We start from the raw sequence: 17,408 nt of genomic DNA on the forward strand, positions 1-17,408 counted from the left end.
GTAGAAACTGAGAGTAGAGGCAATGGATAGGATAAAAATTGAGAGCGGGGAGGTACATAAAAGGTTGGCTATGCTTCGGGTAGATAAGTCACCTGATCCAAACGGCCTGCATCACAGGTTGCTAAAGGAAGTGGGGGTGGAGATAGCGGAAGGGCTTGGCATAATCTTCCAATCTTCCCTGGATATGGGGGAGGTGCCAGAGGATTGGACAGTGGCAAATGTGACACCCTTATTCAAGAAGAGGTGTAAGCTCAGTCCATCCATTCGAGTTAGGCGCAGAGGTAGTCCTAGCAACTACAGGCCAGTTAGTTTATCAGTGGTGGGTAAGGTTTTAGAAAATATAATCAGGGAAAATATCAATGGACACTTAGAGGAGTTTGAGTTAATGAAGGATAGCCAGCATGGATTTGTAAAAGGCAGATCATACTTGACAAATCTAATTGAATTTTTGATGAGGTAACAGAGGAAGTTGATGAAGGGAATGTGGTGGATGTTGTTTATGTGGATTTTAGAATTTGATAAGGTACCACATAAAAGTCTGATTAAGACAACTGTAACTCATGGAGTAAAAGGGTCAGTGTCCAATTGGATAAAAAATTAGCTTAAGGACAGAAAATAACTAGTCGTAGTAAATGGTTGCTTTTCAGACTGGAGGATGGTCGTCAGTGGTGTTCCCCAAGGTCAGTGCTGGGACCACTGCCTTTTTTTGATATATTTAAATGACTTGGATCTTGGAATACGGAGTAGAATCTCAAAATTTACCAATGACATCAAACTTGGAGGTGCTGAAAACAGTGAGGATGATATGAATTGCCTGCAACAGGACATAGATCGGCTAGAGAATGGGCAGAGAGGTGGCAGATGGAATTTAATACTGACAAATGTGAGGTGTTGCATTCTGGGAGAAGGAATAGGGAGAGGCAATAGGCTGCTTTTGCCGACAACGCAACCACTACATGGTGCAGTACTGGCAAATGCAGGCTCATCGACTGAACTGTCACTGTCTGCGATATCTCAGGCAGCCGCCAGTAATATAATTGGCGCTCCTCAAAATGTTACAAAAAAAACACATTAAACCCAAACCCCCGTAATGGTTGCGATCGTTGCTTCCATCCCACCCCCAACAGTTTCCCACTCTCTCCCATCGCACTTCTCCTTGCCACTCCCTTTCGTGCCCGTCTGCTCGCCGCTCGCTCCTGGCCTCACTGCTGCCTCCCCTCAGCCACTAGCTCCCCCCATTTTCCCCCTTTAGCCGCTTGCTTCCCACGTTGCCCATCACCCTCAGCAGCATGTTCCCCGCCACTGCTCCGGGTGGAGCAGCAGGGAGCGATAGTCTAAGAGGGGGAAGCAGCGAGCGAGCGGCTGAAGCGGTGAGGCTGGTTGCAGGCGGCCAAAGCTGGGTACTGCTGGGGGGAATGGAGGTAGCGACTGTAGCCATTGAGGGGTGAGGCAATGCCCGGACGTTATTACGTCTGGCGTCATTGCGTGATGACATTGGTGCGCCCATGCGCACATTCATACTGGCAAGCTGGCAAATGTTCAGATGCACTGATGATGTCAGCAATCATTCTGGCATGCTCTATGTTGTCAGGAGACACTCTGGAGGCAATATATACTTAATGGCACAGTTCTAATGAGCATACAGGAACAGAGGGGCCTGGGGGTGCATTGTGCATCGATCTTTGAAGGTGGCAGGACATATTGCGAGAATGCTTAGTAAAGCATATGGGATCTTGGGCTTCATAAATAGAGACATTGAGTACAAAAACAGAAAAGTTATGATGACCAGCTCTAAAGCTCTGGTTAAGTCTCAACTGGAGTACTGCATCCAGTTCTGGTCACCATACTTCAGGAAGGGTGTGAAGGTCCTAGAGAGGGTGCAGAGGAGATTTACCAGAATGGTTCCAGGGATGGAGGATTTTAGTTACAAGGTTCGGTTTGAAAAGCTGGGTTTGTTCTTGGAACAAAGAAAATTGAGGGGAGATTTAATAGAAGTGTACAAGACTTAGATAAGTCTTAGATAAGGAGTAACAGGAATGTAGAGTACTGGGCTAATGGGAAGATTCTTGGTAGTGTAGATGAAGAGAGAGATCTTGGTGTCCAGGTACATAAATCCCTGAAAGTTGCTACCCAGGTTAATAGGGCTGTTAAGAAGGCATATGGTGTGTTAGCTTTTATTAGTAGGGGGATCGAGTTTCGGAGCCACTAGGTCATGCTGCAGCTGTACAAAACTCTGGTGAGGCCGCACCTGGAGTATTGCGTGCAGTTCTGGTCACCGCATTATAGGAAGGATGTGGAATCTTTGGAAAGGGTGCAGAGATTTACTAGGATGTTGCCTGGTATGGAGGGAAGGTCTTACGAGGAAAGGCTGAGGGACTTGAGGTTGTTTTCGTTGGAGAGAAGGAGGAGAGGTGACTTAATAGAGACATATAAGATAATCAGAGGGTTAGATAGGGTGGATAGTGAGAGTCTTTTTCCTCGGATGGTGATGGCAAACACGAGGGGACATAGCTTTAAGTTGAGGGGTGATAGATAAAGGACAGATGTCAGAGGTAGTTTCTTTACTCAGAGAGTAGTAGGGGCGTGGAACGCCCTGCCTGCAACAGTAGTAGACTCGCCAACTTTAAGGGCATTTAAGTGGTCATTGGATAGACATATGGATGAAAATGGAATAGTTTAGGTCAGATGGTTTCACAGGTCGGCGCAACATCGAGGGCCGAAGGGCCTGTACTGCGCTGTAATGTTCTAAAAAGTTAGACAAGGAAAAGCTGTTTAACAAATGGTGCAAGGACTAGGAGACACAGTTTTAAGCAAGAGGTGAAGGGTGAACATGAGGAAACATTTTTTTTTTTTTTTACACAGTGGGTGGTAATGACCCGGAACTCGGGTGGTGGAAGCAGAGACAATCAGTGACTTCAAGAGGAAGTTGGATGGTCACCTGAGGGAAATAGACTTGCAGGGCTACAGGGAGTGGGACTGACAGCATAGCTCCGTGGAGAGCTGACATGGACTCAATGGACCGAATGGCCTCCTCCTGTGCCGTATATGACTACAAAAACAGAAGTAAAACAAAGAGTAATGTAATAGATTGGAAATAAGGGGATAAGAATGGAACTAGTGAGAAGGTAAACTACAGAAAAATACTGACAGTCAAGAGATAGAACAGCAATGAGAAATATTTAAAAAGGTAATACAGAGATAAGGAGGCCCAAAAGAAAGAAGAAGAAGAAGAAAAAAGGATAAACTAGCCAATAACAAACATCATGGGTAAATAAAGAAGGACAAAACTGAAACTGAAGAAAACAACATACACTAAGTGCATAGACAATAAAGATGATGACAAGAGTGAATTTGAAGAGGTTAGTAAATCATAGAAGCATAGAAAGTTTACAGCACATAAAGAGGCCACTTAGTCCATCGCGTCTGTGCCTGATAAAAAAAAAAGCCACCCAGCCGAATCCCATCTTCCTACATTTGGGCCGTAGCAGGTTATGGCACTTGAGTTGTTTAGTCAGACACCTTTTAAATGAGTTGAGGGTTTCTGCCTCAACTACCCTTTCAGGCAGTGAATTCCAGACCCTCACCACCCTCTGGGGGAAAATATTTTCCCTCACCTCACCTCTAATCTTTCTACAAATCAGTTTAAATCTATGCCCCCGTCACTGATCTCTCTACTAAGGTGAATAGACCCTTCACATCCACTTGATCCAGGCCCCTCACAATTTTGTACATTTCAATCAAATCTCCCCTCAATCCTTCTCTGTTCCAAGGAGAACAACCCCAGCCTATCCAACCTTTCCTCATAGTTGCATTTTTCCAGTCCAGGCAACATCCTCGTAAACCTCCTTGGTACCCTTTCTAGTGCAATTACATCCTTTCTGTAATGAGATGAACAGAACTGCACACAGTACTCAAGTTGTGGCCTAACTAATGATTTATACAGTTCCAGCATAACCTCCCTTTTCTTATAATTTATTGCTCGACTAATAAAGGAAAGGATTCCATGTGCCTTCTTAACCACCTTATCCTGCTACCGTCAGGGATTCCAAATCCCCTTTACTTCCTCTACATTTCTCAGTACTTTCCCATTAATCATGTATTCCTTTGCCTTGTTTGACCTCCCAATTGCATCACATTACAGTTCTCTGAGTTGAATGCCATTTGCCACTTTTCTGCCCATCTGACCAGACCATCAATATCTTCCAGCAGCCTACAGCTATCCCCCCTCGCTATCAACCACATGGCCAATTTTTGTGTCATCTGCAAACTTCTTCATCATGCCCCCTACGTTTACATCCAAATTTTTTATACCACAAAAAGCAGGGGACCCAGTACTGAGCCCTGCAGAATACCACTGGAAACAGCCTTCCAGTCGCAAAAAAACCCGTCAACAATTACCCTTTGTTTTCTGCCACTGAGCTAATTTTGTATCCAGATTGCTACATTTCCCTGGAACCCATGGTCTTTTATTTTTTTTAAACCAGTCTTCCATGTGGGACCTTGTCAAAAGCCTTGCTAAAATCCATGTAAACCACATCAACTGCACTACCCTCATCAATCCTCCTTGTGACTTCTTCAAAAAATTCAGTCCAGTTAGTCAGACAAGATCTTCCCTTAACAAATCCATGCTGACTATCCTTGATTAATCCGTGCCTTTCTAAATGACAGTTTATCCTGCCTCTCAGGATAAATTCCAATAATTTGTCCATGACTGAGGTTAGACTGACTGGCCGGTAATTATTTGGTCTATCCCTTGCTCTCTTTTTAAACAAAGGTGCAACATTAGCGGCACAGTGGGTAGCACCGCAGCCTCACAGCTCCAGCGACCCGGGTTCAATTCTGGGTACTGCCTGTGTGGAGTTTGCAAGTTCTCCCTGTGTCTGCGTGGGTTTTCTCCGGGTGCTCCGGTTTCCTCACACAAGCCAAAAGACTTGCAGGTTGATAGGTTAATTGGCCATTATAAATTGCCCCTAGTATAGGTAGGTGGTAGGGAAATATTGGGACAGGTGGGGATGTGATAGGAATATGGGATTAGTGTAGGATTAGTATAAATGGGTGGTTGATGGTCGGCACAGACTCGGTGGGCCGAAGGGCCTGTTTCAGTGCTGTATCTCTAAACTAAACTAAAAAATTAGCAGTCCTTCAATCCTCCGGCACTACACCTGTAACCAATGAGTACTGGAAAATGATGGCTAGACCCTCCACGATTTCCTCTCTTGCTTCTTTTAACAACCTGGGGTACATTTCATCCGGCCCAAGTGATTTATCCATTTTCAAGGATGCTAATCCCAGGACTATATCTCCAACACAGAAGTCCTTGAAGCGGCCAACACCCCCAGCTTATACACACTACTGAGTCAGCGGCGCTTGAGATGGCTTGGCCATGTGAGCCGCATGGAAGATGGCAGGATCCCCAAAGACACATTGTACAGCGAGCTCGCCACTGGTATCAGACCCACCGGCCGTCCATGTCTCCGCTATAAAGACGTCTGCAAACACGACATGAAATCGTGAGACATTGATCACAAGTCGTGGGAGTCAGTTGCCAGCATTTGCCAGAGCTGGCGGGCAGCCATAAAGACAGGGCTAAATTGTGGCAAGTCGAAGAGACGTAGTAGTTGGCAGGAAAAAAGACAGAGGCGCAAGGGGAGAGCCAACTGTGCAACAGCCCCGACAAACAAATTTCTCTGCAGCACCTGTGGAAGAGCCTGTCACTCCAGAATTGGCCTTTATAGCCACTCCAGGCGCTGCTTCACAAACCACTGACCATCTCCATTGTCCATTGTCTCTCGAGATAAGGAGGCCCAAAAGAAAGAAAGAATCCCATTAATACTTCCTCTCTCCCTATGTTTATCACGTCCAATACTTCACACCCCTCTTCCTTAACTACAATATCTTAATAGTCAAGAACACAAGAAATAGGAGTAGACCATATGGCCCATCGAGTCTGCTCCACCATTCAATACAATCATGGCCTATCTTGGGCTTCAATTCCATGTTCCTGCCTGTTCTCCATATCCCTTGATTTCCTGAGAGACCAACAATCTATCTATCCCAGCCTTAAATGTATTCAATGATGCAGCATCCACAACCCTCTGGGGGAGAGAATTCCAAAGATTCAAAACCCTTTGAGTGAAGTAATTTCTCCTCATCTCAGTCCTGAATGATCGGCCTCTTATCCTGAGACGGTGTCCCTGTGTTCTAGATTCCCCGACCAGTGGGAACAATCTCTCAGCTTCTACCCTATCAAGCCCTTTCAGAATCTTGTACGTCTCAATTAGATTGCCTCTCATTCTTCTGAACTCCAAAGAATATAGGCCCAATTTACTCATCCTCTCATCATAGGACAATCCCCCCACATCCCAGGGACCAAGTTAATAAATCTTCGCTGCACTGCCTCCAATCCTTTCTTAAATGTGGAGACCAAAACTGCACACAGGTGCAGTCTCACCAAAGCCCTGTACAATTTTAGTAAGACTTCTTTATTCAGGAACTCCAATTCCCTCGCAATAAAGGCCAACATGCCATTTGCCTTCCTCATAGCCTGCTGCACCTGCATGTTAACTTTGCGCATTCCTTGTACGAGTACCCCCAAGTTTCAGTGAACATCAACACTTACCAGTTTCACACCTTTTAAAAAAATATTTTGTTTTTCTATTTTTACGATCAAAGTGAACAATTTCACACTTCCCTACAATTTACTCAATTTGCTCATCATGTTGCCCACTCACTTAACCTGTCTATATTTCTTTGCAGCCTCTCTACATCCTCCCTACAGCTTACCTTTCCACCGAGCTTTGTATCATCAGCAGACTTAGACATAACTCTCTGTCTCTTCATCCAATTCATTAATATAGATTGTAAATAGCTGAGGCCCCAGCACTGATCCTTGCGGCACCCCACTATTCACTGCCTGCCAACTTGAAAATGTCCCATTTATGCTCACTCTCTGCTTCCTGTCTGTTAATCAATCCTCTATCCACGCTAATATATTACCCCCAACACCATAAGCCCTTATCTTGCCTATTAATCTTTTATGCGGCACTAACGGCCTGCTACCCGAACCGAACCCGACGACACGTGTCGGGCCCCTCTTCCAGATACAGCGTTGGGGCTTGGGTCGGGTCGGGCCGGACACACACGTTAAGTGCTTTGCTGGTAAGCACTGAAATTAAAAGATTTACCTGAGTTGGGAGTCTGGGACGAAACTGAGTCTGCGCAGTGAGCGAGTGACGTCACTATGATGTCATCACGCACGCGCTGCAGCTTCCTGGAGGTTCCGAGTCTGAAGGTAAGTAAAGGGATGGTCGGGTCGGGCTGGATCGAGTCTGGGTCAGGTTGAGCTCGGGGCAAAATTGGAGGGACCCGGGTCCACTGTGGTTCGGTCGGGGTCTTTTTCCCGACCTGAGCAGGCCTTTATGTGGCACTTTATAGAATGCCTTTTGGAAATCCAGGCATACTACATCTACTGGTTCCCCTGTATCTACCCTAATAGTTACATCCTCAAAAAACTCTAATAAATTTATCAAACAGGATTGCCCTTTAGTAAAACCATGCTGACTTGCTCTAATCATACTATGCTTTTCCAAGTGCAATGTTAAGACTTCTTTAATAATAGTTTCTAGCATCTTCCCAATGACTGATGTTCGGCTAACTGGCCTGTAGTTCCCTGTTTTCGCTCTACCGCCTTTCTTGAAAAGCGGCATAACATTTGCCAACTTCCAATCTGACGGGACCATTCCTGAATGTATGGAATTCTGGAAAATTTTAGCCAGCACATCCACCATCTCTGCACCTATCTCTTTTAGAACCCTAGGATGTAGGCCATCTGGTCCCGGGGATTTGTCAGATTTTAGTCCCTCAAGTTTCTCCAATACATTTTCTCGGCTGCTTTCAGTATCATTAATTTCCTCACACTTCTAAGCCCCCTGGTTACTGTCTATTTCTGGTATGGAACTTGTGTCTTCTCCTGTGAAGACAGACACAAAATATTCGTTCACTGCCTCTGCTATTTCCTCAACCCCATGATGATTTCTCCTGTCTCTGCCTCTAAGGGACCAACGTCTACATTACCTACTCTCTTCCTTTTTATGTGCTTATAAAAGCTTTTACAATCTGTTTTTATATTGCTGACTAGTTTACTCTCATATTCTATTTTTTCCCTTTTTATCAACTTTTTGGTGGCCCTTTGCTGGTTTCTAAAACACTCCCAATCCTCAGGTTTGCCACTATTTTTTGCAACATTGTAAGCCTCTTCTTTTAGTCTAATACTCTCAACTTCCTGACTGAGCCAAAGATGGGTCTTTCTTGACTAGTTTTTGAACAGAATGTACTTTTATTGGACCCTTTGAATTGTTTCTTTAAATGTTTCCTACTGTTCATTTAATGTCAGACCTTCCAGTCTATTTACCCAATTAACCTTAGCCAGTTCTCCCCTCAAATCTTCATTATTGGCTTTAAGTTTAAGATTCTTGTTTGTGATTGAAATGTGTCAATTTCAAACTTAACATGAAATTCAGTGGTATTATGATCACTATTTCCTAGTGGATCTTTTACTATGATATTGCTTCATCACACAATATGAGATCTAAGATAGCTTTATCCCTAGTCAGTACTGCAACGTATTGCTCCAAGAAACTGTCACAAAAGAATTCTACAAATTCATCCTCCAGACCACTGTTGTCAATTTGATTGTCCAAGTCGAGATGCAGATTAAAGTCCCCCACAATTAATACAGTACCTTTTTTACATGCTCCAAGAATTTCCCGTTTAATGTTCTGTCCGTTAATATTACTACTGTTAGAGGGCCTGTAAACTACTGTCACCAGTGTTTTCTGACTCCTGCTATTCCTAACTTCCACCCAAGCTGATTCTACTTTATGATTTTCTGAGGCCAGATCCAAAGAACAAAGAAAATTACAGCACAGGAACAGGCCCTTCGGCCCTCCAAGCCTACGCCGATCCAGATCCTCTATCTAAACCTGTCGCCTATTTTCTAAGGGTCTGTATCTCTTTACTTCCTGCCCATTCATGTATCTGTCCAGATACATCTTAAAAGACGCTATCGTGCCCGCGTCTACCACCTCTGCTGGCAACGCGTTCCAGGCACCCACCACCCTCTGCGTAAATAACTTTCCACGCATATCCCCCCTAAACTTTTCCCCTTTCACTTTGAACTCGTGTCCCCTAGTAATTGAATCCCCCACTCTGGGAAAAAGCTTCTTGCTATCCAACCTGTCTATACCTCTCATGATTTTGTACACCTCAATCAGGTCCCCCCTCAACCTCCGTCTTTCTAATGAAAATAATCCTAATCTACTCAACCTCTCTTCATAGCTAGCGCCCTCCATACCAGGCAACATCCTGGTGAACCTCCTCTGCACCCTCTCCAAAGCATCCACATCCTTTTGGTAATGTGGCGACCAGAATTGCACGCAGTATTCCAAATGTGGCCGAAACAAAGTCCGATACAACTGCAACATGACCTGCCAACTCTTGTACTCAATACCCCGTCCGATGAAGGAAAGCATGCCGTATGCCTTCTTGACCACTCTATTGACCTGCGTTGCCACCTTCAGGGAACAATGGACCTGAACACCCAAATCTCTCTGTACATCAATTTTCCCCAGGACTTTTCCATTTACTGTATAGTTCACTCTTGAATTGGATCTTCCAAAATGCATCACCTCGCATTTGCCCTGATTGAACTCCATCTGCCATTTCTCTGCCCAATTCTCCAATCTATCTATATTCTGCTGTATTCTCTGACAGTCCCCTTCACTATCTGCTACTCCACCAATCTTAGTGTCGTCTGCAAACTTGCTAATCAGACCACCTATACTTTCCTCCAAATCATTTATGTATATCACAAACAACAGTGGTCCCAGCACGGATCCCTGTGGAACACCACTGGTCACACGTCTCCATTTTGAGAAACTCCCTTCCACTGCAACTCTCTGTCTCCTGTTGCCCAGCCAGTTCTTTATCCATCTAGCTAGTACACCTTGGACCCCATGCGCCTTCACTTTCTCCATCAGCCTACCATGGGGAACCTTATCGAACGCCTTACTGAAGTCCATGTATATGACATCTACAGCCCTTCCCTCATCAATCAACTTTGTCACTTCCTCAAAGAATTCTATTAAGTTGGTAAGACATGACCTTCCCTGCACAAAACCATGTTGCCTATCACTGATAAGCCCATTTTCTTCCAAATGGGAATAGATCCTATCCCTCAGTATCTTCTCCAGCAGCTTCCCTACCACTGAGGTCAGGCTCACCGGTCTATAATTACCTGGATTATCCCTGCTACCCTTCTTAAACAAGGGGACAACATTAGCAATTCTCCAGTCCTCCGGGACCTCACCCATGTTTAAGGATGTTGCAAAGATATCTGTTAAGGCCCCAGCTATTTCCTCTCTCGCTTCCCACAGTAACCTGGGATAGATCCCATCCGGACCTGGGGACTTGTCCACCTTAATGCCTTTTAGAATACCCAACACTTCCTCCCTCCTTATGCCGACTTGACCTAGAGTAATCAAACATCTGTCCCTAACCTCAACATCCGTCATGTCCCTCTCCTCGGTGAATACCGATGCAAAGTACTCGTTTAAAATCTCACCCATTTTCTCTGACTCCACGCATAACTTTCCTCCTTTGTCCTTGAGTGGGCCAATCCTTTCTCTAGTTACCCTCTTGCTCCTTATATATGAATAAAAGGCTTTGGGATTTTCCTTAACCCTGTTTGCTAAAGATATTTCATGACCCCTTTTAGCCCTCTTAATTCCTCGTTTCAGATTGCGCCTACAATCCCGATATTCTTTCAAAGCTTCGTCTTTCTTCAGCCTCCTAGACCTTATGTATGCTTCCTTTTTCCTCTTAGCTCGTCTCACAATTTCACCTGTCATCCATGGTTCCCTAATCTTGCCATTTCTATCCCTCATTTTCACAGGAACATGTCTCTCCTGCACGCTCATCAACCTCTCTTTAAAAGCCTCCCACATATCACATGTGGATTTACCTTCAAACAGCTGCTCCCAATCTACATTCCACAGCTCCTGCCGAATTTTGGTATAGTTGGCCTTCCCCCAATTTAGCACTCTTCCTTTAGGACCACTCTCGTCTTTGTCCATGAGTATTCTAAAACTTACGGAATTGTGATCACTATTCCCAAAGTAGTCCCCTACTGAAACTTGAACCACCTGTCCGGGCTCATTCCCCAACACCAGGTCCAGTAAGGCCCCTTCCCGAGTTGGACTATTTACATACTGCTCTAGAAAACCCTCCTGGATGCTCCTTACAAATTCTGCTCCATCCAGACCTCTAACACTAAGTGAATCCCAGTCAACGTTGGGAAAATTAAAATCACCTATCACCACCACCCTGTTGCATCTACATCTTTCCATAATCTGTTTACATATTTGTATCTCTATCTCACGCTCGCTGTTGGGAGGCCTGTAGTACAGCCCCAACATTGTTACCGCACCCTCCCTATTTCTGAGTTCTGCCCATATTGCCTCACAGCTCGAGTCCTCCATAGTGCCTTCCTTCAGCACAGCTGTGATATCCTCTTTGACCAGTAATGCAACTCCTCCACCCCTTTTACCTCCCTCTCTATCCCGCCTGAAGCATCGGTATCCTGGGATATTTAGTTGCCAATCATGCCCATCCCTCAACCAAGTCTCAGTAATGGCAATAACATACTCCCAGGTACTAATCCAAGCCCTAAGTTCATCTGCCTTACCTACTACATTTCTTGCATTAAAACAAATGCACGTCAGACCACTAGCCCCTTTGCTTTCATCATCTGCTCCCTGCCTACTCTTCCCCTTAGTCACGCTGACTTCATTATCTAGTTCCTTACAGGCTTTAGTTACTACCTCCTTACTGTCCACTGACCTCATTTGGTTCCCATTCCCCTGCCACATCCCTTCTTATTAATGTCCTTATGCTATCCTTTACTATCAGGGCTACCCCTCCTCCTTTACTATTCTGTCAGTCTCTCCAAAATATTGTGTACCCTGGAATATTCATTTCCCAACCTTGATCTCCTTGAAACGATGTCGCGGTAATGGCAATTAGATCTCGGTCGTCACCCTCTTTTGTGAAGACAGATGCAAAGTATTCACAAAGAACCATACCAACATCTTCCTGCCCTGCACATGGGTTACCTTTTTGGTCTTTATGGGCCCTACTCTCTCCTTGGTTATTCTCTTACTCTTAATGTATTGATAAAACATCTTTGAGTTCACCTTGATTTTGCTTGCCAATATTCTTTCATGCCCTCGCTTAGCTTTCCTAATTTCCTTTTTGATTTCACCCATCGACTTTCTATACTCCTCTTGGCTTTCTGTAGTATTGAGTTCTCGGTGTCGGACACAAGCTTTCCTTTTCTGTATTACCTTACGCTGTCAACTCCTTGACATCCATAGGGCTTTAGATTTGGCAATCCAGTCAAAAAAAAGTTAGTAAAATAACGAGTCATACAGCACTGAAACAGGCCCTTCGGCCCACCGAGTCTGTGCCGACCAATAACCACCCATTTATACTAATCCTACATTAATCCCATATTCCCTACCACATCCCCACCATTCTCCTACCACCTACCTACACTAGGGGCAATTTACAATGGCCAACTTACCTATCAACCTGCAAGTCTTTGGCTGTGGGAGGAAACTGGAGCACCCGGCGGAAACCCACGCAGACACAGGGAGAACTTGCAAACTCTACACAGGCAGTACCCAGAACTGAACCCGGGTCGCTGGAGCTGAGAGGCTGTGGTGCTAACCACTGCGCTGCATTATTGAGGAATATAAATAGAAACAGTGAAGTATTTCACAGAAACTTAAATAAAAGGAAAATCAGGATAAGGATGTCACTAATGGATGCACAGGTTAAACCCACAGGTAACAGCAGTAAAATGACAGAATTATTAAATAATTACTTTGCCTCAGTTTTTACTAGGGAGACTAACAAGCTGAACATAACATTATAAGAATTTTAAAAAAGACGTCTACGATAGAAAGGGGGAGATAACCTAGAGAGGATAAAACCCCTGGGATGGATGGATTTCATCCGCAAGTATTAAAAGAAGTTGGGAAGAGATAGCAGAGCATTATTACACATATATAAAAATTCATTAGAAAAGGGAAGAGTGCCAGAACTCTGGCAGACAGCTAATATGATTCCTATATTTAAAAAGGGAGGTAGAACACATCTGAGTATCTATAGACTTAATGTGGGACAGATAATGGAATCTTAAAAATGTAATAGGAAAGTATCTAGAAATTATCAAGAGTAGTCAGTACAGATTCCAAAAGGGAAGGTCATGCTTAACTAAACTTATTGAATTATTTGAAGGAATAACAAAGTGTAGAGAAGGATAATAATATACTTGGATTTTCAAAAGGCCTTTGATAGTAGACTTGATTAAAAGCATGTGGAGTCAGGGGAGAAGTAGCAGAATGGATAACAATCTAGCTACAAAGCGGAAAACAAGTGAGTGGGGCTTAAGGATTGTTACTCAGATTGACAAATGGTGGGGTGTGATGTTCTAGAGTCATAGAGTTATACAGCACAGAAACAGGCCTTTTGGTCCATTGTGTCTGTGCCAGCAATCAAGCACCTATGTATTCTTATCCCATTTTCCAGCACTTGGCCCGTAGCCCTGTATGCTATGGTGTTTCAAGTGCTCATCTAAATACTTCTTAAATGCTGTGAGGGTTCCTGCCTCTACCACCCCTTCAGGCAATGCGTTTCAGATTCCAACCACCCTCTAAACTTCTTGCCCCTCACCTTAAATCTAAGCCCCCTGGTTACTGACACCTCCGCTAAGGGAAAAAGTTTCTTCCTATCTAACCTATCTATGCCCCTCATAATTTTGTATACCTCAATCAGGTCCCCCCTCAGTCTTCTCTGCTCTAAGGAAAACAACCCTAGCTTTTCCAATCTCTCTTCACAGCATTGTACTTCCTAGGGTCCTACCATCCATCGTATATTCCCTTGCCTTGTTAGTCCTTGCAAAATGCATCACCTCACCAAATTCCATTTACCACTGCTCCGCCCATCTTACCACCCCATCTATATCATCCTGTAATCTCAGGCTTTCCTCCTTACTATTTATAACACCACCAATTTTCATGTTATCTGCGAACTTACTGATCATACCTCCTATTTTCACATCTAAATCGTTAATGTACACTACAAACAGCAAGAGTCCCAGCGCTGATTCCTGTGGTACACCACTGGTTACATACAGGCTTCCACTCGCAAAAACAACCCTCGACCATCACCCTGTGCCTCCTGCCACTAAGCCAATTTTGGATCCAAATTGCCCTGGATCCCATGGGCTCTTACCTTCTTAACCAATCCCCCATGCGGAACCTTATCAAAAGCCTTACTGATGTCCATGTAGACTACATCAACTGCTTTACCCTCTTCTACACACCTAGTCACCTCCTCAAACAATTCAATCAGTTAGACATGATCTCCCCCTGACAAAGCCATGCTGACCATCCTTGATTAATCCCTGACTCTCCAAGTGGAGATTAATCCTGTCCCTCAGAAATTTTTTCCAATAGTTTCCCTACCACTGATGTTAGACTCACTGGCCTGTAATTACCTGGTTTATCCTTGCTACCCTTCTTGAATAATGGAAATATTCACTGTCCTCCAGTCCTCTGGCACCTCCCTTTTGGCCAGAGAGGATTTGAAAATTTGTGTCAGAGTCCCTGCAATCTCCTCCCTTGCCTCAGATATATCTGTGGATTTATCCACTTTTAAGCCCGCCAATACCCCCTCCCTTTCAATGTTAATTTGTTCAAGTATATCACAACCTCCTCCCTGATCGCTACACCTGCATCGTCCTTCTCCACACAGAACATAGATGAAAAGTAACCATTTAAAACCTCACCTATGACCTGCGGCTCCACACACAGATTGCCACTTTGGTCCCTAATGGGCCCTACTCTTTCCCTGGTTATCCTCTTGCCTTTAATATACTCATAAAACGCCTTGGGATTTTCCTTTATCTTGGCTGCCAGTGTTCTTTCATGCGCCCTCTTCGCTCTAATTAATTTTTTAAGTACCCCCCCCTACACTTTACATACTCCTCGAATGCCTCCACTGTTTTCAGCCCTCTGAATCTGCCATAAGCCTCCTTTTTTTTCCTTATTCAATCCTCTATATCCCTCGACATCCCAGGTTCCCTGGACTTATTGGCTCTGCCCTTCACCTTTATGGGAACATGTCGGCCCTGAACACACACTATTTCTTTTTTGAATGGCTCCCACTGGTCTGATGTAAACTTTCCTACAAGTAGCTGCTCCCAGTCCACTTTGGCCAGATCTGGTTTTATCATATTGAAATCAGCCTTCCCCCAATTCAGTACTTTTCTTTCCGGTCCATCCTTGTCCTTTTCCATAACTACCTTAAATCTTAGAGTTTATAGTCATTATCCCCAAAATGCTCCCACACTGAAACTTCTACCATTGTCTGGCTTCATTCCCTAGGATTAGGGCCAGTACCGCTCCTTCTCTTGTCGGACTTTCTACGTGCTGGCTCAAAAAGCTCTCCTGGATGCACTTTAAGAATTCCGCCCCCTTTAATAAGCCTTTTGCACTAGAAACACAGTAACAGAAAATAGGAGCAGGAGTAGGCCATTCGGCCCTTCGCGCCTGCTCCGCCATTCATTGTGATCATGGCTGACCATTCAACTCAGTAACCTGTTCCCGTTTTCCCCCCATATCCTTTGATCCCTTTCACCCCAAGAGCTATATCTAACTCCTTCTTGAAAACGTACAATGTTTTGGCCTCAACTGCTTTCTGTGGTAGCGAATTCCACAGGCTCACCACTCTCTGGGTGAAGAAATTTCTCCTCAGTCCTGAAAGGTTTACCCCTGGTTCTGGGGTCTAAGACTATCCCTGTTAATATTGGGGAAGTTGAAATCTCCAATTATTACCATTTTTACACCTCTCTGAGATTTGCCTATAAATCTGTTCCTCTATCTCTCCCTGACTGTTTGGAGGCCTGTAGCACACTCCCAGCAAAGTGATTGCCTCTTTTTTGTTTTTAAGTTCAACCCATTTGGCCTCATTTGAGAAACTTTCTAAGATATCATCCCTCCTTACAGCAGTAATTGACTCCTTGATCAATAGTGCAATACCACCTCCTCTTTTACACCCCTCCACCCCTCCCCCCACCTGAAGGTTCTATACCCTGGAATATTGAACTGCCAGTCCTGCCCTTCCCTCAACCATGTCTCTGTGATACCAATAATATCATATTCCCATATGTTAATCAACGCCCTCAATTCATCTGCCTTACTTGTAAGATTCCTTGCGTTAAAATAGATGTAATCCAGCCTGGCATTATTTGCTTGTGCTTTAACAGGTCCATATTTGCTCTGCCTTCCAGACTGACTTAGTTTCTCTTCTATATTTGGCTGTATATCACCCCCTACTGTACCTCCACTCTACATCCCATCCCCCTGCCAAATTAGTTTAAATCCCCCCCAACAGCACTAGCAAACCTCCCTGCAAGGATGTTGGTCCCGTTCCGGTTCAGGTGCAACCTGTCCGACATGTACAGGTCCCACCTTCGCCAGAAACAGACCCAGTGATCCAGGAAACTAAAGCCCTCCCTCCTGCACCATCTCTTCAGCCACGCATTCATCTGTTCTATCCTCCTACTCCTATGTTCCACAAAGATTGATGGCAAGGACCGCTGTTGATCACTATTTATATGAACGATTTGGACACAGGAATCAGAGGTACAATTTCAAAATTTGTGGATGGTACCAAATTGGGGGGTGCAGTTATTGCTGAAGAACACTGTGACAACATACAAGATGACATTAATATAGCTGAAGATTGAATGTGTAAATGGGAAATATATTTGACGATAAATAAGCGTGAAGTGCTGCATTTTAATAGGAGGAATAAAATGGTCAAATACTCCATGAAAAAAAAGCATCTAAATGGGGAAAAGAGGAAAGGAATTGAGGGTATAGATACAGAAATCATTAAAACATTTTTAAAAATGCAACAAAGCACTGTGATTCCTTTCTAGAGGGATAGAATGAAAAGCAGGGATGTTATGGAAAACTTTTATAGAACCTTGGTTATACCACACAGTGTACAACTGCAGACAATTCTAAACTCTATATTACAAAAAGAATATAGAGGTACTGGTGAAGGTGCAAGAATGATTTACAAAGATATCAAAACTGAGTGGTTATCACTTTAAGGAAAGACCGAACAGGCTGGGCTCTTCTCTCTAGAAAAGAGAAGGAAGCCCTAATAGAGATTTGTAAAATTATGAAGGGCTTGATGGGGTAGATGTGGACAAGATATTTCCACTTGCACAGGAATCCAAAGCTAGGGGCCATAAATGTAAGATATTAACTGAT

General features: G+C 44.2%; 1 protein-coding gene across 3 annotated transcripts in view; it reads right to left on the reverse strand.

Moving 5' to 3' along the window:
• Positions 1-17,408, reverse strand: part of appl2 (adaptor protein, phosphotyrosine interaction, PH domain and leucine zipper containing 2) — a 199,799-nt gene that overhangs the window by 13,712 nt on the left and 168,679 nt on the right. The gene's annotated exons all lie outside the window — the stretch shown is intronic.

Source organism: Heterodontus francisci, chromosome 27 (genome assembly GCF_036365525.1).
Source record: "Heterodontus francisci isolate sHetFra1 chromosome 27, sHetFra1.hap1, whole genome shotgun sequence".
Taxonomy (NCBI): Eukaryota; Metazoa; Chordata; class Chondrichthyes; order Heterodontiformes; family Heterodontidae; genus Heterodontus; species Heterodontus francisci.